Raw genomic sequence first — 22260 nt, 5'->3', positions numbered from 1 at the left:
AAATGCAATAAAAACACTAGACATACTACTACTATATTTGTATTGTATTACATTTTATTATTAAGTATTATTAATAATATTAATATATTTTTTATTTTAAATAATATATATATATATATATATATATGTGTTAGTGCTGTCAATCGATTAAAACAAATCACTAATCACACATTTTTTCTAAAATTAATCGCAATTAATCACGATCATAATTATACTTTTATAGGCCTATTGCAATAATTTCCCATTCAATCTTCAAAGTAATGTAGAAAAAACAAAGATAGTACATTTTTAATATTTGCTTAATGGCCTTTTTTTTTTGACTGAAGGCATCACTGATACCAATACTATTGATGTTTCTAGGAATTAATTTTGTTTCCTTATATTTAACCATTGACTATGGCCATTCAATATTACAGCATAATTGAAAGCTATCCCTTTTAATATTTATTAGACTTTAAAAGATAACAACTTCTATTTTAAGTGAAAATAAAACAATCTTCACATAAGCCTATTATTATAAATGTCATATTTAGCTACCAGCAAGTAGGAAATATACAGAAATCGAATAAAGTTATCAAACACTAAATTCTATATTAAATGTAGATGAATCTTTAAAGCTACAACAGTTATTTATTTCCTCTCTTTTTTTTTTTTTGATTAACAGACAGCAGCTGGGCTATTAGGTTATTTTGGCTGCTATTACTTTAAGAGCTGCCGCACATGAGGCGGATCTGACACGCATCGTATTTTCTCACAAGTCTTTACCTTTTATATATTATTGACCTTTAATATGAAATGATATACAGCACGCCGGCGCATTTGTGTGTGCAACTGAAGAGCATGCACTATGAGAACAGTATAACGACTGACAGGACAGGAAAATTCGTTTTTACTGACATCTCATCTGACCGCAGTTCACTGATGTTCTACTGAAGCTCTTTGTCACCTGTACCATTTCCGCGCTCATTTGACTAGCGCCTACCGCTGAGGCGAACCTGGAGAGCGCAGCTGAAAATTGTCCCGTTTTATGTGGTCGTTAAGATGTTCAGCGTATAAATAAACATAATTATTGTCAATAATAAAAAGAGACAGAAGCAGCAGTTGTGAGTGGGGTGGGGTCAACCCTAGTTCCGCCCCTGCATTAATTGCGTTAAATATTTTTAACACGTTAAACTAAAAAATAAATAATAATTGTCTGCGTTAACGCGCTACTTTTGACAGCAATAATATATCATTCATACGCACATGGCGTACATGTTAGGGGTTTGTTCTACTCCCAAACCTTAAATAGCTATACCAATAACACTGATACTTGACTAGTTAAGCAAACAAGAAAAACACAACATAACACGGCTAAAGCATGACTCTATAGATATCTATACAGTAGATGAAAACACCCAAACAAGTTCGTCAACACACGCATCACCTTTACAGGTGCTCAAAACGTATTGCTGTAGGCTACTTGGCATTCTGACTAGAAAGGCGGCCAGCGTTTTCAATTAAACGTGTCTTTTAGCAGGCAATAACTCAGATTTATAGTTTGGGTAATGGAATTAATGTATTTGAATTGGAAGATATATATAAGGGCACGGCGTTTGTTTTTTTCCCCATCTCGTTCAGCTCACGTATAAGACATGCAATTAATTTCCAAGAGCATTTTTTCTCAGAGACCTTATTGATGACAATGCATATGATTTATTTGATTTGTCTAGACACTCCCTGTGCTTTCCCAAGGCAGAAGTATGCGTGTGTGTTTGTGTGTTTGGCATCTTCTGCCCCGATGTGTGTGATCTGTATTAACTGAGTGTCAGGGTGAAAGGTGAGCTCTGCCGTGAAGCAATAAAAGCAGAATTAAATCATAAATACAGTGTTACAACAACAAACTGTCAGCTTTAATAAATGATAGCGATGATAACTATGGAAACCAAACCGATCGCATTGTAATACATTGTAAAACAGATAAATATTTTTCTGGCTACTTTACTGTCATTGACTATTAATTTTCCACAAGGGGCTAGACAGCAGACCTCAATGATGGATTCTCAAACCATGTTCACGTTCAGAGTCTGACTCATGTATTTAGAATAGTCTCTTTAATATTTGAAAGTGAATACAAGTGGTCATTCTCATAAATGTATGTCATTTGTGCATTAAAAATTTTTTTATATATATATATATATATATATAATATGTATTATATTTATTATTTATTTAACCATCAAATAGACCTATAGTGATTTTAATGATTGACATTGACTTTGATAAATATGTGTTGGTGCCACTAAATAACCAATAGTTAATTACATTACTTCAACCCTGTGGATGCCTTTGAAGTGTATTAACAGCCAAAATTACACTATCAAATACTTTCCATCAATTTCAATAAGTAAATTCTGGTAGTTTTGATTTGGAGTTGAAAATTACAGAGTTGAGAGCAAAAAATGGCTAATAACTGCAAATATATAGGTAACACTTTATTTCGATAGTCCACTTTAGACATTCTATTAACAGTAAGTAACTTTGCAACTACATGTCAACTAGCAGTTAGTAGAGTATTAGTAGACTGTCTGCTTAATATCGTCTAACACTTTCTTTGTCAACTTATTCTACTAACCCTAAACCTACCCTAACAGTCTACTCTGAGAGTTAGTAGACATGTAGTTGCAAATTAATGAGAATTAGTTGACATGTAGTTGACATGTAGTTACAAAGTTACTTATAGTTAATAGAATGTCTAAAGTGGACTATCGAAATAAAGTGTAACCAATATATATTCTGCCTAACATCATTTACAGTCAATATTCTTTGTACTGTATTTTTTTATTTTTTAGAACAATTTAAAATACTAATAAAGGTTCTAAAACCCCCAAAAAATAGAATGATAAAGCATTAACATAACAGGGTTCAACAGGAACATTTTGGTAGAATTCTACTATAATTATAGTTGACTAATATTTAAAATTTTCCTAAAATCTAAAAATGATGAATAGGAATGTGTAAGTTAACTTATATTCAGATGAAAAATTAATTGAAACGTCACCTGGTTTGATATGCTCGCGCTAAATCAAGGAACTCTTAATATTCCTATACTTTTACAACAGTTCAATGTCACACACACCAGGACAGAAAAACCTTGAGGGTTTTTCTCAAGACAAGCGTGTTTGGAAGACACTGCGGGACGGTTTCTTTAAGAGAAATTGTCTTGAGATGTCCATTTAATGAAAGTCAGGAAAGCTGAAAGAGCCACTTTTCTCTTTTCAGAGTATGAGTATGAGATTTGGAAACTAAGAGAGTGAGGTGTCAGTCTGATTTATTGGCCGCCATTTTCACTGAACTCATAATATATTGAGTGTGTTGATGTTACACAATGCAATCGTTCATAAATCTTAAGTGAATAAACAGGTGAGAGTCATCTGAATTACTCATGCACTAACAATTGAAGAATAAAACAGATGCATGACAGTCTTGATCGATTCTCTTTCCTGGTAAAACACAATTGGATGAGGTGGGTGGTTTGGCAAACTGAGAGAGCTCATAGCTTATTCTTGCTTAAACTGACAACCATTGTATATTAAAGGGGTAATAACATGATTTTTCTTCTAAAACTGCTTAAAATGTCTTCCACCAGTTTAAATACAATATCTATTCAAATTAATGCTCCAAAATAACTCATTTTGAAATCCTAATAACATTACATGGCATATGACCGCCACATTTACGAATCAAAGATGCCTACTCAGTTTCCAGGAACTTGGTCATGCCAGTCACAGTGAAGTAAAAAGGAGGAAGCAGCACAGATATTACCCCTAAATGACAAAAGATGACAAATGACAAAATGACGCAGCGCCTGAAAATAGTCCTCAGCTAGGTAACTTCCAATAAGCCTATTTTCAGGCGCTGCGTAATATCATTGCGCCTGCTGCACCCATGGTACGGCAGCAAAGTTCCTTGATTATTGAGCCTATTTTCAAAAATAGTGGAGTGTTCCTTTAAACACAAACGAATTTCAGAACAGATTTTGCTGTGCCCACTAGGTATCAATTGTATTAATTATAATACACAACGGTATATTCACACATAACGATAATACTTAATCACATTATTAATATAATTAATAATTGAAAATATTCAAACTTAATACAAATTCAAAAAATACATAAAATTTAGTTTTTTTTTTGTCCACTCAACCATACAATAAAACAAGCAAATACATTAAAAATAATCATTAAAATGCATTTAAAAAAAAAAAAAAAAAAAATGGAGGAAATATTAGAGGCCCACTGGTATAGAAGTCATAACTTTGATGTTCAGTTCATTTTATTACAGTAGGTCAAAAAACACACATTTAACATACCTGGTACAATTGATGTCTGACAATATTTTCTTCCAACATATTGGATTTTTTTAAATGATTATATAAAGTAACCCTCTTTTATTTTAATTTATTAATCTTTTTTTATTTAATCTCTTATCTTATTGTTATATTTATTTAACTTTTTTCTTTTATCTTGTCAGACTGTCAGAAAGTATTCATATGTATGTTATTCCTCATTCCTTGATTGTTTGTTCAAATTATGTTATTTTGTTTATATATAAAAGACAATAAAAAGGTGATGATAAAAAAAAACACATTTTACACCTTCTTATAAAACAAATTTCACACTTGATAACACAAATATATCAACTATACAGTATTAATCGGTATACTTCGACTGTATTTTTGCTAAATGAATGTTAGAGTGAATACTAGTCTACCAAATGGGTTTGCAATGCATGTACTTCTGAACATAAATAGCTGAAAAAACTAAAACTATATTATAGATAAATTGAAATAAAAAGTAATTCTGGAGCAAGAAACCTTGAAACTTTTACGTCATAAACAAATCTTTGCAAAATAAGTAAGTAAATAAATAAGATATGACCAAGGTTTGTTGTCCTTACAAAACATTTTCTTTTTTTTATCTCCCTAGCGAAGGAAAAGAAGATGATCAGGATGACCAGGAAGACAGAAGCAGCTAGATATACAGGTAGAGGTGGAGAGACAGGGTGTGTGTGGTGTAACCTTAGCCCCGGGGCAGTGTAAGTGAGCAGAGGGGGACAGTAGGACTGGCCTGACTCCAGTCGCCCAGCCTGGCCCCTAATGGGGTCCCTTTCTCTGCCTGCGCACCGCTGTGCTCCCCTAATTGAAGGTAATTGTTGGGAAGAGGCTTCGGCTGCTCAAAGCCACACAGAATTCCCACTGTTCCTTTCTCCCAGACGGGCAGACCCAGAGTGGGAGGGGGCGGCCGATGGGGCGGATCACATTTCCGACTGGCCCAGGTCCCTGCTCGATGTCTTATGGCATGCATGGGCTACACACACACACACATAAGTGTATAATTGTGTCCAACCTAAATGGGCATCCTGTTCTGGAGTGACAGCTCAGAGGGTGCGTGAAGCCTGATGACAGACAGACAGAACAGGAGAATAGAACACGAAAGAGAGAGAGAGCAATTGTGTTCGTGCTGATTCATCGGTAGAAACCTGTAGTCACCATCCTCAGTTAAATGCTCACACACACACGCAGGTGATGAAATAATGCTGAAATGAGGATTGGACGCGCTGAATGAGGAACTGTAACCGTGTGTCAGTACGGGACGCATCGCTGCTGCAGAACTGGGCTCCGTGCCCAACTAGACATTACACTATCTACTGCGAGAAAGAAAGAGAGAAACAAAGAAAGAGAGAGAGGGAAACATGCCAGTGGAAACATGGGTCCATCATGCTGAAGCAGGTCTGAAAATGAGATGCACTGTATGTAATGAAACCACTGGAATTTTCAAACACACACATTGTGCAACTGTATGTCAGAAAACATGCCTAAACTTCAGCTAATGCTGAACAAATAAACCGCATACTGTATTGAGCACATTCCTCAGCCAGTTTTATCAGTGGTCTTTGATAATGCTAATAGGCCTGTTACTATTATTTAGGTTAGGGATTTGAAACTATAAAGTACAGTACATGAATGATACCTCACGTTTACACTTAAAGGGATAGTTCCCCCCAAAATGAAAATTCTGTCATTAATTACTCACCCTCATGTCATTCCAAATCCGTAAGACCTTCGTTCATCTTCAGAAGACAAATTAAGATATTTTTGATGAAATCCGAGAGCTTTCTGATCCTGCATAGACAGCAATGGTACTACAATGATCAAGGCCCAGAAAGATAGTAAGGACATCGTTAAAATAGTCCATGTGTCATCAGTGGTTCAACTGTAATTTTATGAAGCTACAAGAATACTTTCTGTGATGCATGCATCGTGGTACTCTCGTGAATGGCAGCAGAGAATGACACGGAAGAGAAGAATTGTTGAATAAAGTCATTATTTTTGTTTTCTTTGTGCACAAAAGTATTATCGTAGCTTCATAAAATTATGGTTGAACCACTGATGTCACATGCACTATTATAATGTTTTCCTTACTATGTTTCTGGGCCTTGATCGTGGTAGTTCCGTAGCTCTTAGAAAGCTCTCGGATATCAAAAATATCTTAATTTGTGTTCTGAAGATGAACGAAGGTCTTACGGGTTTGGAAGGACATGAGGGCGAGTAATTAATGCCAGAATTTTCATTTTTGAGTGAACTATCCCTTTAAGTAGGTACTTGAATCATATCAAGAGACCAGAAAATCAAGACTCTGGAGATCTCTTGATTTGAACTAATAAGCAACCACTCAGAGCATCACGACGACATAGAAATGCATGAAAAAGCCAGGCTGATTAGCATCCCGGTGGCGATTTCTGCACCTCAGAATATGTAAAATCTAATTGTTCTGTTTATTTTGGTCACTTTTATTTATAATGGCAACCTAATATAATGGAAATGATGGAGAAAAAGGGTTAAAACGGGTTTGGTAAATAAATGTCGCCAGACAGATTCGAACTCACATTTGTAGCATGACCACCACAGCTCAATATAAGCATTTTTTAAATACTGTTTATACTTTAAAATTACTATCTGACTGTTATTACTGAAACAGAATCTGTAACATACGTACATACACGTGGTTGCTAGATCTTGTCAGCCAATCAGAAAACAGAAGGTGGACTTTGTCCAGTGGCATGAGTTTGGGGCAGAACTACATTGGATTGTGTTGAACAGTGGAAAACGGGTGTGTTCTGAAAACTGTATTAATTTTATCTATCTGTCTAACTTCATCCAGATTCAGAAACACAGAATGAACATCTGTTTATGGGCATAAAGTGGATGTCTTTGAAGTGTATTAACAGGCAAACGTTCTTAACATCCTTCTAGATAACTTCCCCACCACACCTAACACAATATTATTGATGTCGGCCTGAACATTACACCAAAGTTCTGTGAAATCGCCAAAACGTCATATTTCCCTCCACGCTGGATTTCCGCAGTGTGAGATTCTGTCGAGTGTGCGGAGCACTGGGCTGAAATGAGAATTACCTTCCCGCTCTGCGCGCTCAGAGACACCGCGCTTGGCTGAGTTTAGCCATACAGACGCAGCCAAGCAGGAAATCCAGATTCCAGCACTATCAGGGAAATGGCACATATGACTGCGGTGCCTAAGTCGGCCCTAATCAGGTCAGCCTAATGGTAACTCACCATCACCATCATTCCAGCCAGACTGATTGAACCTCTAAGCCTAAATAGCAATGCTCTTTTCCGCCTAAAGTGATTCCTATATTACTTTTCGCCCTAAACCCAGGAAGAGAGAGCGAGAGAGAGGGGGGGAGGTTGAGATGGAAAAGCGAGTGTCCCGTGCGTCCTTTTCTCGGCGGAGTCAGCAAACATTCTGATTCACTGACTCGCTCAGCCACGGTTGCAAAATCAACAGCGCTATCTCCTCCGTGTGATTGTTCCTCAGCCGAATTCAAAGCAACTTACGATATTCATTTCCACACCGCAGGAAAAGATGATTGCGTTCATTGTGTTAGCTAGAACCGAAAGATCTAATGAAGACAGCGAACCGACGACTTTTTGTTGCACAAAGATCTTTGGGCCTCTTATTGTCTGGCCTCCTTGCCCAGTCGCGCCGTTGGCGTCTCAGATGGCGGCTTCGAACTTGTGTGGCGCAGACATCAGGATGTGGCCGATAATTAGTCAGATGAAATGAATTTGGAGTCTTTCTTTTCCGTGAGAGATTTCCACCATAATTACTGTGGTTTAATTAAAAGTTCCCGTCAATCTGCCAGATTGCCGACTGGGCCGAATAATGGACGGAGACGACGAAATGAAACCTTAATCCAGCGTCAACGTTAATATCTGATGCCTGCAAAGACAAACCTCTTTTTTAGGGTTTTAGAATCTCTAATAGAGCACTATTATATCTTTTAAAAACTCATTATGGGATCTACAGGAATACTGCAAGCGGGATCCTTAGAGGTTGCTGCAGTATTCTGTACCACAATGAATCTGGAGAGGAGAGGTCCCCATCTGGGAGGTGGCATGCAATTAGAGTACACTGGATTAGTTTCTTTTTAAAGTTATTGAAACACAATGAGAGCACAGAACGTTTCTTTTCCCACTGTTCAACTCTTCAAACTAATCATCTGCATTCTTTGGAAGTGTCTTTTTTTTCCCTTCTAAACTCCATCTATCACATGCACTAAGCTTTAAAAGCCTCTGTTTCAAACAGGAGGGTTGAAGACACGTTACAGGTCACAGTTTGAGAGGAATTAGCAAAAAAACACGCCGCAGAAAGCCCTCGACGACGCTCTCATTAATGTAAGTGCTGACCTGGGAATTCACACACTTCACCCGAGAAACTTCCCCCGACATGCGCGCTAATAATGAACCTGCATTGAAACGTTATTAGTGGAATTAAGTGCCATTGCTCATGACAATGAGGTTGTGTGGATAAATGTGAATGAACATAATATTTTGAGCGAGTGTGAAGGAAACCTGATTTTTCTCAGTGAAAAGATCATCTAGAGAAGAGCGTCGCTCCCTGAAATCCTCAGAGGAAAAAGTGTGCAAAACAGTTCACATTTACAGAATTTGACATTGATACCGTCACGCTCTTGTTTGTAAAAACTGGACAGTAATGATGGTAATATACATATATACTTACCACTTACAACGTAATAAACACAAAGTAATGTTAACTTTTTTGTACGATGACAAAAGTAAATCCAATTTAATTTAGCAAGCAAATAGAGGATCTTTATAATATCCTTAAAACTTGCAATTTGAAGATGGAATGCATGATCTGGATAAACAAATAGTGAAATGGAGCATAATGTGGATGGATTGCATTAACAAACCATTTCTGTAATGTGAGATTCTGAAAAACTTTTCAACATAGAAAATTCCTTTGTGATTTATGTGATTTTAATCATGAAAATTCGTTAATGCCTTTTAAATGATATATATAACATGTCACATTGTATGACCGAAGTTACAGATGGTCAAATAAACACGTTCCTTTTGTTTGTGTTTTTTGTTAGCAAGTTAACCATTTAGCCTACTAGTTTAGCATAGTGCTAACTGGTTATCCTGTTCTCCTAGTATATGCAATATACAACAAAATATAATCAGCAATATTTAACGTTAATATCAATTAGCTATTAGCTATTAACCATTAATTAACAAGAACATTGATTAGGGCCACAGAGCGACTGAATCTTAGCCATTATAGCATTAAAAAAAATTGAAAATGCCTGATCTAAAGTATCCAAGCAAGACCAGCAAAAGTATGTTCAAAAACAACATTTGAACAGAACTTAAAGTATTACGTATTATTGAAAAGAAAAAAGAAAAAACAGTCGCATATTCTCTCAAAATATTTAAAAGAAGAGGTGATTATGTGTGCATGTCGCTGTTTAAAAAAAGGTTCGAAAGAGTGATAGACTTGTAGACTTACCCATCTTTTTTTTCCTTACCTGTCTTATTCAACTCTCTCTATCTTTCTTTCTCTGATTTCGGAGCATCTTTCTTTCATGAGCACCACTGAACCCACGGAGGGATGTTGGATTTGTGAAAATCAAAAGGCCTGTGATCCATCCAGCTCTTCCATAGCTGCAAGTACATGCGACTTATGATTAAACGCGCAGAATATATTAAATTAAACCATTCTGCCCCCCAAAAAGGAGAAATGAATGAGGCAGGTAGGAGAAATACTATGATAATGAGCCGAGTTAAGATGCCCCCCCTGCAAAGATATGTTGAGCGGTAATCCAGACCCCTACATATGAAAGCATATTTAAGCCGAACCAAATTCAAATGATTTAAATGTAAAATAATCAGCAGGTAAAAATCTTATAAAGCAAAGAAGCAGAACTAACTACCTTGGCCCTCTGTGACGTCTTTTCATATTTCAGCTTTAATTTTATTTCAGTTAACTTTCCCTTAAACACACACACTTCTTAGAAAAAATCCAAGAAACCAACTGACATGAAAGCCTACTGGAAAGAAAAGTTGCAAAGAAGATCTCGTTATTATCTTGAAGGAATTACAAACAATAACAATAAAATGTTTTTATTATGTATTCTTAGTAGTATATTTCTGATAAAATTGTAAAGTACATTATATTTATTATTGTCCTAATGTCAATAATTGTTTCATTTGTGTATGCACTTATTTCTCCCAAGAAATTTTAGGTGTAACATATGAGACAATGTTGATACTTAAATGAAACATAAATGAGACCTCCATTAAGCCCTCCTAAGCTAAAAGCAATTAAATTTCCTCTGGAAAGTTTCACATGGCATAAATACACACAGCTAGACACACCTTATACAATCAGCGCTCATTACTTTTGAACTCAAGGGTAGTAGGGAGTCAATGACTGATATCTGAAGACAGACACAACACACATATGAGCACCCTAGTGTCCCGCGACCCTCTATCATGGCTGGCAACCCCTCAGTGCAGTGTTAAGGGCCCATCACTCATTTCGTATCCTAACCAAAACAAAACGGTGCCAACTGGTAGCGCTTAGAACTGTTTACAGTGAAGCTGTTCCATACACCCCCATGATTTATGTAGGCTGCGCAGACAGGTAAACAGAGAGTGTGTGTGTGTGTGTGTGTCTGTGTGTGTGTGTGATTAATTTGCGACATGCAGACAGGTAAACAGAATAATATTTACATGGCTTATCCCCCCTCCCCTATCGACATAGTTCTTCTAAGCTGCAGATATTTTATCCTTTGAGCTAAAACTGTTTATTTTTTTGTGCTATTCTGCTAGGCTCTGACTCTTCTTTATTCTCTGTATCCCCCCACCCCCTTTCTCTTTATCTCTCACATGGAAAGGTCACAAAATACAATATATAGATGGAAAAAGAGGAAACAGCTGACAAAGACAGACCGCACATTTGTTTTTACAACACTGGCAAAAAAATAAAAAAAAATAAAAAGATTTATTGCTTACTTGGTGACAAACTTAACTTAAAAATTCACACTTTTAGTGTAACTAAGTACCACTAACCCCGATCACCTGTAGGTAAAAAAAAAAAAAGTGAATTAATATTTATTTTAACAATGAACAACTGGAATCTAAGCGGGCCACATACAGAGCCCTGAGGTATACCTTAGGGAATAAGCATAGTTCCTCCCCACCCCCATCAATACATGTCATTCTGAAACTGTGACTTTATTTTGTGTAAACACCAAAGGAGAAGGTTAGCAAAATGTCTTATGGTCATCTTCTACTTTCAATGTACAGAATAAAACAGATTTGATACTTGGCTCTAAATAACTTAAGTGTTTCAAGGAAGACAGAGAGTCACATAGTTTTCAAAATACATGGCAGTGACAAAATGATTGCAGAATTTTAGTTAACATTTCCTCTAACCTTCAAGTTCTTTTTTTCCAAGTTTTTGCATGTCTTTTTTTTTTTTTTTTGCTGGTGTAAAAATTGACTCCAAACTGAAACAACATTATGCTGTAAAACATTTCAGTCATATCTGGTATAAAACAGAGTCAAAGATTAAATAGTTTAAGTTGATTGGGTACTAGGAATACATACAATAAAATAAATAAAATTTATGAATTAGGTTAATTTCAAAATGATAATTATTTAACAGAAATTGTTTGAATCTGTGGCAGTCCAAACAAAGACAGTAAACATTAAATATTAGTATATGGGGGTTAAAACATAAAATGTATTGGTAAGTGCACATGCTCTGACAAGTCTGACAGGAACCATTGTCCTCTTACAGGAATGACAGACATTTGGGTAAAGTACAAAAGATGGGTGACAGTGAAAGTTCAAATTCGTGCTTCATGTCAGTTTGCCAAAGACACTCAAAACCCGTAACAGCCTGTCCTGTTAAAGACACGTCACAAAGTATTGTCACACATATACACCCTCATCCCCTTCATGTCAGTCATGTAGAAACTCACATAACTATCGTTCCACAACTGTCACGACACCTCAGTCGTTTGATGGTCAACCTGGTGTCAGCAGTGAGAAAGGAGTTATAGCTGCCTAGTTATTTTATAATATAGGCTACAATCAAAAGACAACATTCATGTACAGAATACCGCAGTTCAAATATATAATTTCAAAGCCAGTTAATCTGTGTCTTTATCAGTCAGTGTACTTAATATTCAATTATCTCTGCATTCATCGACTGATCGCTTTGAATAATCCACTTAATATTTTTTACGCAGGCATAAAAAATAACGATAATAATCATCTTTTCATGTTGCAATCTATGCTGAATTGTGTGAACAAATTGCTGTTTTAAGCTGGGTTAAATAGTATATCTCCATCTTGAGTAGGCTAAGTAGCGGGAAAAAGCAAAACAAGAGAGTGATTGGATTTTCACACTTATTAATGCATTTCTGACATTAAATTAGTCCAAAACCACTGTATATCATAAAAAATGATAATAAACACAGTTCTAAATAATAATTTTTTTAAATAATAATATTTTTTGTTTTTCTACAATTGGTTGAGAAGGGCACTAGCAAAAGTGAGTTGCTTTGGATAGAAGTTTCGCCAAATTGTGAATAAATGGTAAATCATTTACATTAATAAGTAAGTGTCTTTAACTATGTGCTAAAATTTTAATGAATAATTTGATATGTTGCACTTATTGTATGCATAAATAATTTTACATTTTACCTATATTTAAGAAGTACGTACATACAGTAGCAAAGACACCATAAAAAAATACAATATAGTAAAAAAAATAATAGTAAATATATAAAAATAGCAAATATATTATTACAAAATAGACAAACAAAATCAAAATTTAATTTAAATATAATACATTATAGCAGTTACCCCTTTTTTAATATATTATATACTGTAATATAATAAATTATTTTGGCCAAAAGAGGCGAAACTCCTCAAAAAAGTTAGCTCGTTCATTTTATACACAGTAAATATTCTATCATGTATACAATATGTAATGATTGAATTATTTGCACAGTTTGGTAAAATGGTCAAATTAAATTAAATTAAGTGTTCCCTCCTGGTGGAATGACCTGCCCAACTCAATCAGAGCAGCTTCCATCTTCAAGAATCGGCTAAAAACACATCTGTTCCATCTTTATTTGACCCTCTAACTCTAGCACGCTCTATTCTAATTCTATTCTTAAAAAAAACTAACACTAGTTTATCTAATCTTTTTGTATTCTATTTGTTTTCTTTTTATTTATTATACAATTAACAAAAGCAAAAAAGGCCTCAAACACTAGCTTACTCTATTCTTTTTCTTTTCTATTCTATCTGTTTTCTTTTTATTTATTATATAATAAAATAAAAAAACCTTGCTACGTGTACTGCGTTAAGCTAACTGAGACTTGTTATAGCACTTGCATATCATTGCTCTTTTGTTGATTTTGATTGCTTCCATTGCCCTCATTTGTAAGTCGCTTTGGATAAAAGCATCTGCTAAATGACTAAATGTAAATGTAAAGAAAAATCATAATGGTAGAACAACCATTCACCTGTGGCAGTTAGCATTTCCCAGTTGTCATTTCACGATACGCTCGACCTGAGGTTGTTTTTTTTCAGGCTGACGGTATGATGCACTGCAGTTCAGCCAATCAAAATTCTGCTAACATCTTCTGATTGACAGTTTAATACTACCTGTATGGTCCATTCAGAGGAAGAGGGAACTGGTTTGTAAACGATACATGTGGGAAAACGTCATTGTTATTGTTCTTGCGAAAAATTTAATTCGCCTAAAGATTTAGGCAGGCACCAACTGCCCACGGTGTGTGTTCTTTTGCCAAACGACATCAGACGCAGCCCACACGTGGTGCACTGAAAAGACATTAGTATTCAATTCAATTACATCTAAATACATTCACATTGATCAACCCAACTAACACGCTGATAATCGCAGACACACAGTAACGTAGGCTCATACTTCAGAAGCTAGTTCTAATCATCTGCCTAGTGACATTTTAATTAGAGAAATGTCGAGTTAGCACTCTGGAATGGGAATTAAAATAACACACACACACGCACACACAGAAAGGCCCACAGCGAATGGGAAGACCATTAATACTGATGGTGCGTCCATATAACTGTGCATGTGCGTTTATCTACGAGGTGTGTTTAAAGAAGTCTTATCGTTTATTTATGTGTGTGTGATGCACTCATGTCTTTCATTCTTATCTGAGTGCGAGTGCTCTGTGTGGCAAATGTGTGAAGCGTATACTGTATGTGCTTTATACTCTGTTTCAGGTGGATTACGGTACGTATCATATGACATGCCGTGATAAGGCTCATTGATCAGATCTTCTGATTGGTCGCATCTCGATTTTCACCAGTTGCCATGCAGTTTTCTGCAGGTCAAGCTAAGAAAGTAAGCATATTAAGCACAGCTCATCAGCAAACGGTCCAACATGAGGGGGAGAAAAAAAATGAAAATGTGGATTGAGTGATGAGTGAATGTGAAAAAGAAAAATGATCTAAATAAACACAACTATGTTATTAATTTTAGTCATGAAAGACTGTAATTAGGCACGTCGTGAAGCGGTGTGTTAATATAAAATTTGGCTACTGTGATGTCTTAAAATGCAGTCGAAACTTTAGTGGTTGCTCCCAAGTCTAAATTCAAGTCAATAAATGACTAAAGAAAAGCATTTGGCAAAAGAATAAATAAAAGCATCATTATTATTATTATTAGTAGTAGTAGTGGTAGTAGTAGTAGTAGTAGTATTACAAAATATTATTACAAATTATTACAAAATATTATTACAAAATATTATTATTATTATTATTATTATTGTTGTTGTTGTTGTAGTTTGTTTGATTGTTTGTGTTTATTTATCTCCCCCAGTTTAAAAGTTGCAGTTAAAAATGTGTAATTTAAAATTGTATGTTTTATTTTATTCTTACAAAAAAAAAAAAAGATTTTTGATGTGGATTAAATAAATAGGTCTATATAACTGTCAATTTGAAAAGTCATTTAATAATTTATTATTGCTACATTTGACTAAGTTTATAACATTAATTAAATACACTACTGTTCAGATGTTTGGAATCTGTACGTTTTTTTCTCTTCTTCTTATTTAACAAAGATGCATTCAAAAGTAACAGTAAAGTTTGTCTATTTAAAAAATGTTTTTTTTTTAATCTTCTGAACTTTCTATTCAAAGAATCCTAGAAATCTTATCAAGGCAAAATATTAAGCACAACTGTTTTCACCATTAATTATAATAAGTAATGTTTCTCTAGCACCAGTTATTAAAATGATTTCTAAAGGATCATGGGAAAATGAAAACTGAGTAAGTAATGGCTGTTTTTTTAGCAACACTCCAATATATGGTAGCTAGTGCTAGTGAAGGGTTTTGCTACAGTAATCAACTACAACAACAAATAAATAAATAAGCACCGTAGCATTTTTGGCAGCAAGTTTTGAATGGGCAAAAACACCACTCATATTTTTCTTCTATAAAATGTACAAATCTAGTAAAAATCTGATTTAAACAAAAATGTCAACCTACAACAAAGACAGTGTTCTAACTGGATTGATGAGGTTCATTGTTTACACAGTTTATTTCCAGTGCTCTGGCGTTGTTTCTGTTCTCGGGGGGATAACTTAGAGTGATTCCCCCCATTACAAACACACACACACACACATGCACAAACACAAAGTGTGTGATAGCACATCACAAGTTAAAGTCTTCAACCGTAAATCTCTGACAGAAGCAGGAAAAATAGAGTTCCGGTCCTCCTTTTCCTCTCTCCTCCTGTCGTTCCCTGTATGAATTATGTGGGCGTATTGTTTGTTGTTTGCAGATGTAAATGTATGTGTGTGTGTGTAGGATTAAGGACTTCTCTCATCTCAGAGCTGATAGTGGTGGGCCGCCCTGCCGGATTTCTTTCTGACAATGGCAATGCATCACCTCATACACACACTTTAATCTTTTATATACCATACACACAATCCCGGCCACTGCATCTCACAGATATAAGTGTGCGTGTCAAACGAGTGTTTATGCGTGATTTCTCAATTTCCATCTTTAGGAGTTTACGTTTTCCTGAGATAAAGAGAAGTTTGTGGGCAGTAAATTGTTCCCGTTTTACATAAAGACAACTTGACCACGTTTTACATGTCTGTGTTGGTGAACATGTGTGCTTCCAATACACTCTCATACAATGGGAAAAAGAATTAAAAGTTGGCTGGTGTGATTAACAGTGTAAAAGTAAACTAGCAACGCTTGATTATGCCAAGACATTCAGTCAAATAATGCGGCCACCTCCAGTGTATACAAGCTACTTTTTTGACTGTAGTTTGCCAAGGTTTCTTAGTCCACGTTCCTGTTCCTATGATGCACAATTCATCAGCACTAATTCAACAACATCGCTTAAGTTTTAACTGTTAGGTCCTTGAGGGGAATAGTTTGCCACTATTGACTACAAACTTCAAAATAATGTTAATTTTTTTCTTGAATGTCTTTGAATGTTCTGAATACTCTGTTGCGCAAATTATTCAAATTATGTTAAAATACGTTTATTTTAATAGGTGAAATAAAATAAAATAAATCAAGCATCCAACCTTAATGCATAAATGTACACTAAAAACCACAAATAAATCTTTATTTATTTATTTTTTTTATTTATAGCTTCACTAGTTACCTAACTAACTAGTTACCCCAAGGCGCTGTTGCCATATCCACAAATTGTGTTTTGATTCTCATCATGACAGTGTCTTTTTTATTTATTTTTTAATTCATAAATGTACACTAAAAATGACTAATAAATCCTTAAAAAAACTGAATACTCTGATGCACAAATCAATCACATTATATTAAAATACATAACATTTAAGAGTTAAAATAAAGTAAACCAAGCATCCAACCTTAATGCATAAATGTGCGCTAAAAGCAGCTAATAAATCTAGTTATTATTATTATTATTATTATTATTATTATTGTTGTTGTTGTTTTATTACTTATTTTATTTGTATTTTTATGTTAAACTAGTTACCCAACTAACTAGTTACTCCAAGGTGCTGTTGTCATATCCACAAATTGTGTTTTGGTTCTCATCATGACTGTCTTTTGTTTTTTGTTTTTTTGATTGATTGATTGAATGCATAAATGTACACTAAAACCCACTAATAAATAAATTAAAAAAGTGTTGGTCAAAGTAACTTCAAGTCAATATTTCTAATATTTGATCCATTTTGGCTAATTATATACAGTATATAAAAAAAAACAATCAAAGTTTCGTCTAAATCTGCAATTGCCTTAGATGTATCCAAATGTTCAAATCAAAGCCATACATTACCTGCCTAGGCACAATGAGAATCAAAATTGGGATTAGAATATTCCAGAATATATTCTCAACATCCTTCCACAAACCCATCATCCTGACTGACACGTTTTTCTCATTGTGACACGTACATTGATTCAATAACCACACAATCATCATTTCATGCAAAAAAAATGTATGCATACACACGCAGAAGCCTGGTTATCGGTGCAACGAGTGTGTCGTGGGATACAGAGGCATCTGTAACGAAGCTGATAGCGGCGCACAAATACACTCTGTCTCCGATAAAACGTTAAGACACTTTTCTCCTCATCAAATTTAATAAGGCACCTTTCCCTCCGCAGGTTATTCATCCCACGCGCTCGGGGAAAGGTAAACATATCCGTCCGCCGTCATTTCAGTGGGCCTGACTCCAATGCCGACAGGAGTTTTAAGCATGTCAAGGTGACAATAAGATATAGTCAGAATAATAGAATAAACAGATTTCTAATAAATACCTTTCTATCCTCACTCCATTTTTTCGGCAGCTCAAAACATTCTCTTGTCGAACGATAAATGCGCGTCAGAAATACTTGAAGTGACGCTCATTCTGGCACCGTGGCTGAGCACAGCCGCGAGCGATGTCAGCCGTTTGTTTAGCGTCAGACATCGGCCTTTGTGGCGGCTGGCTTACCTGCGTCCCGGTGACAACTTCCATTCTCAACACCAAAGGAGCTTAATAAGACCTCATTATGGGCGAAAGGAACACCGACAGGAGTGTGTGTGAGAGATGTTCGTACCAAACGCATGTACAATAGAGTGAAGGGATCTGTGTGTGTGTGTATTTGTGGATGTGACAGATGAAGTACTGATCCGGGAAGTGCTGTTGAGACATCAGAGGGGGGAATGAAAAGTCGATCTGGTTGGCACGTTGGCACCCAGTTTTCTGTCGAAACCCTGCTATGGATTGGTAGGATTAGAGTATATGTGAGAGTGAACAATCCTGACCCTTTCTACACTTCTACTTCCTTTGTTCCCACAATTGACTGCTATGTTTTCAGAAAACAAAAACGACGTAGGTTTGTTGAATGAATGGTTTAATGAATCGGATGGACTGCTCACAGAATCACTTATGGGGTGTGTTTTCTAAAAGCATTGTTAAACCCAAAGTATACTTTGTTTTTGTATGCGTCGAACACATAAACTTTCAAAGTGTACTCCATTTGATAGCTTGTGCAAATGCAGGCGATCAACACATGCGCTCTAGATGGCTTCATCTTTTTTCCAGCATCTTCTGTATTTTTCTCCAGAAGTTATGACTGATAAAAATGTATTTGTACTCTTTTAAACTGAAGTTGTGGCTCTCTCGCAACCCCCTCACACAAGCGCTCGTCAATTTGGATGTCTATTGTTTCAGTCTCCGCTATTTTGTTGTTGTTGTTCCGTCTCTTTTAGTTTCCTTTTCTACTGTGAAACAACGGCCCGGGCCAGTGTTGCCACCTTGTAGAAGAACTGATTAGTGCAAAACCAAGTCAATGTGCATGTATGACCTGCACGTACAAAGTACTTTCAAAAACTTAGGGCATGTCCGAATCCACTTTTGCTAGTTTAACGCAAGGGTTGTACCTATACCCTTAATGAGCCATGGGTGTGTTTTGAGCATAACATGCAATAAACCAATCAGAGTCCCATCCCCCATTCCCTTTAAAAGCCAGTTGCGCTTGCACCATAGCGGATTCGCTATTTACATGGCGGAATTTGCAAGAGCAAAGACTGAACGCGTCTCCAAAGAGGAAACGGATCTGCTCGTGCGCGAGGTTAAAGTGTACACAATAATAATCTTTTACAGTAGATTGTAATCCATTCATTTTTAATATGTGGCATGTTTGTGTGCTGCTGGGAATCCCTGTGTGTGTAATAAGCAGAGTGAATGCGCATTTTGCGCATAATACGAACTCGCCCCTTAAATAAAAAAATTATAATATTGCGCCATTTTTGGTAGCTGCGGTTTTAGTTGGTCAATGGCACAATCGTTTTCAGTTGCCTCAAAATAGCAACGCGCCAACAATACGCCTGAACACACCTCGTTTTCAGACCAGCACGCCCATAGGTGAACAGATGGGCGCAAGTGCATTTGCTATTTAAACGTGGCGCTTGACATGAAAATGATAACTGCGTTGGGCTGAAACTAGCAAAAAACACTTGCATCGCGCCTGGCGTCGTATTGCGCCAGGTATGTGATAGGGCCCAAGGTGTGCATACATTGCGCACTTACTATTTTGGTGACAATTTTTTTTACACGCGCGGACGCAGACTCTCGCAGACTTTCTGTGTAAAAAACGAAGTATACGTTGGCCTTTAGTCAACTGCTGTAAGTTAGCAACATTCATAGCAACAACTGTTCAATGATTCATTGTTTTCCCAAAACCAAAGTTTCAAAAACATTCACAAACTTGAACTACAGCTTGGCTACATGTGGTTATAAGCATAGTTTCTCAATAATATGACGTGGACTTTAATAGAACATGCTCTTATACAATATAAGCAAGCTAACATGCAGTACAATCAATGTGTAATTCCATCTATCTACAGATTTAATTATACATCTCTTGTATCTTGCATTTGCTCTGGAATCCTGTAGTATGATGATAGAGGGAACCCACGACAGAACATTGACAGATGATCAAACAAACTCTAAATAAAGAAAAACAATGGAGAACAAAACCAATAAAAAAAGTAGTTCTTAGATGCCATGTTTATTATTTACAGTAATAATCTGACGTTAATTGGATATCGATCCAATTAATTGCCATAATTTATGACTACACCAGTCAGTTCTAAACTGTTGAACCGATGTGGTTTAAATGAAGTTGTGCGACAAAGTTACTACTGTTTAGGAAAACAATCATGACTAGCTAGTTCCTTTCTTCAACAATGCATCATACTATAGTAGTTAAGCAGCAAGTTACGTCATTATACAAAACACTTAGTTCGCAAATCTGACTGAAATTTCCATAAGCATTATTAGCCAACTATCATCTTAGGTTACATCATTACCAACCTATTGCATGATCCTGTGTTCCCCAAAACAGTAGTCAACTGAACATTTGCAAACAGCATCACAAAGTTGTTTGGTTGGAACTACAACTCTCAACCTGTTCTTAAAAGCATAATTTTTTGTTTGTACGACACACAGTCTTGTATCATGTTCTTAAAGTTCTCCTAACTACAGATGACTCAATTGAGTGTGGACATAATAGAGCTGATGAATCAGTGTTTTGAGCTGGTTCACTAAAACCAGTAATTCTGGGTAAATGAATCACTACTAAATGGAAAAGATTCAGTTACAGAAGCCTAGATGTTTTTTTTCACACATAAAATAAACATTTTTATCCTGAGATGCTGAAAAAAAAGAAACACTTTTGTGTCTCTGCCAATGATCCAAGATGGTTCCCGCTCTGTTGTGGCTAAAGTCCAGGAAGTGCTAAGATGGGGTCAGCATTGACTGCCATGCCGCCATAGAACCAGAATGGAGCAAAAATGTCCCTCTTGCCAGAGACTGAGAGTGTGGGATTGAAATGGAGTGAATAAAAGAGAGCAAGACCTCCGTTGCAAAGCAACAGATGGGGCAGCATTTTGGAAAAGGAAAGCGGAGCCCTGGCAAGATGGCGCAGAAACGTTGGCAGGAAGCAGGCGGTGTCGAATGCTGGCATTGCCACAAAGAGCTTCTTCCTTCTCTCCAGCACACAGCAGAGAGTGGACCCTCTCCATTGCACAGAGAAACGCATGCTGATGCTGCGCAGACACTCGCAGCTTGATGCACCTGGCAGTGAGGATGTTTTATTGTACCTTCGGCAAAGATCCGGCAAAGAAGGCCGTATTATACATTATGCGATCCTGAGTTTGCTGTGTGTGTATCTGAAACTTTTTGTATTAAATAACATATTTAAGTTAAATAAGGAGTAGGTACATTTAAGGTTATGTCGCCCTATACAAAATTCGTTCAAAATGCTCAAACACTCAAAAGTTGCTCTTTCAAAGCTTTGAATTTTATTTATTTATTTATTTACTTACTTTCTAGTTAATAAAATCTATACATAAGGGTGTATATGTGTTATATATACTGTCCTGGTATCATAATGGGGGGAAGCCTAAAATAACTAAAATCCTTGTTATTATTATTATTTTATTATTATTATTATTATTATTATTATTATTATTATCATCATTGCAATATTTTTGGGGAAAAATATTCAAACTTAATATATTTTAACTTCATATTTCATTTGTTTGGTTGGTTGGTTGGGTGTTGTTGTTGTTGTTGTTAATCATCACAATATTTTTTATTTTTTTTAATATTAAAACTTTTAATATCTTTTAACTTTTCATATTTATTTATTTATTTGCTTATTTGTTAGTTAGTTAGTTAGTTAGTTAGTTAGTTAGTTAGTTAGTTAGTTAGTTAGTTAGTTAGTTAGTTAGTTAGTTAGTTAGTTAGTTAGTTAGTTAGTTAGTTAGTTAGTTAGTTAGTTAGTTAGTTAGTTAGTTAGTTAGTTAGTTAGTTAGTTAGTTAGTTAGTT

Source organism: Sinocyclocheilus anshuiensis, unplaced genomic scaffold (assembly GCF_001515605.1).
Source record: "Sinocyclocheilus anshuiensis isolate Anshui unplaced genomic scaffold, SAMN03320099.WGS_v1.1 scaffold719, whole genome shotgun sequence".
Taxonomy (NCBI): domain Eukaryota; kingdom Metazoa; phylum Chordata; class Actinopteri; order Cypriniformes; family Cyprinidae; genus Sinocyclocheilus; species Sinocyclocheilus anshuiensis.
Note: the sequence above shows the minus strand (reverse complement) of the source record.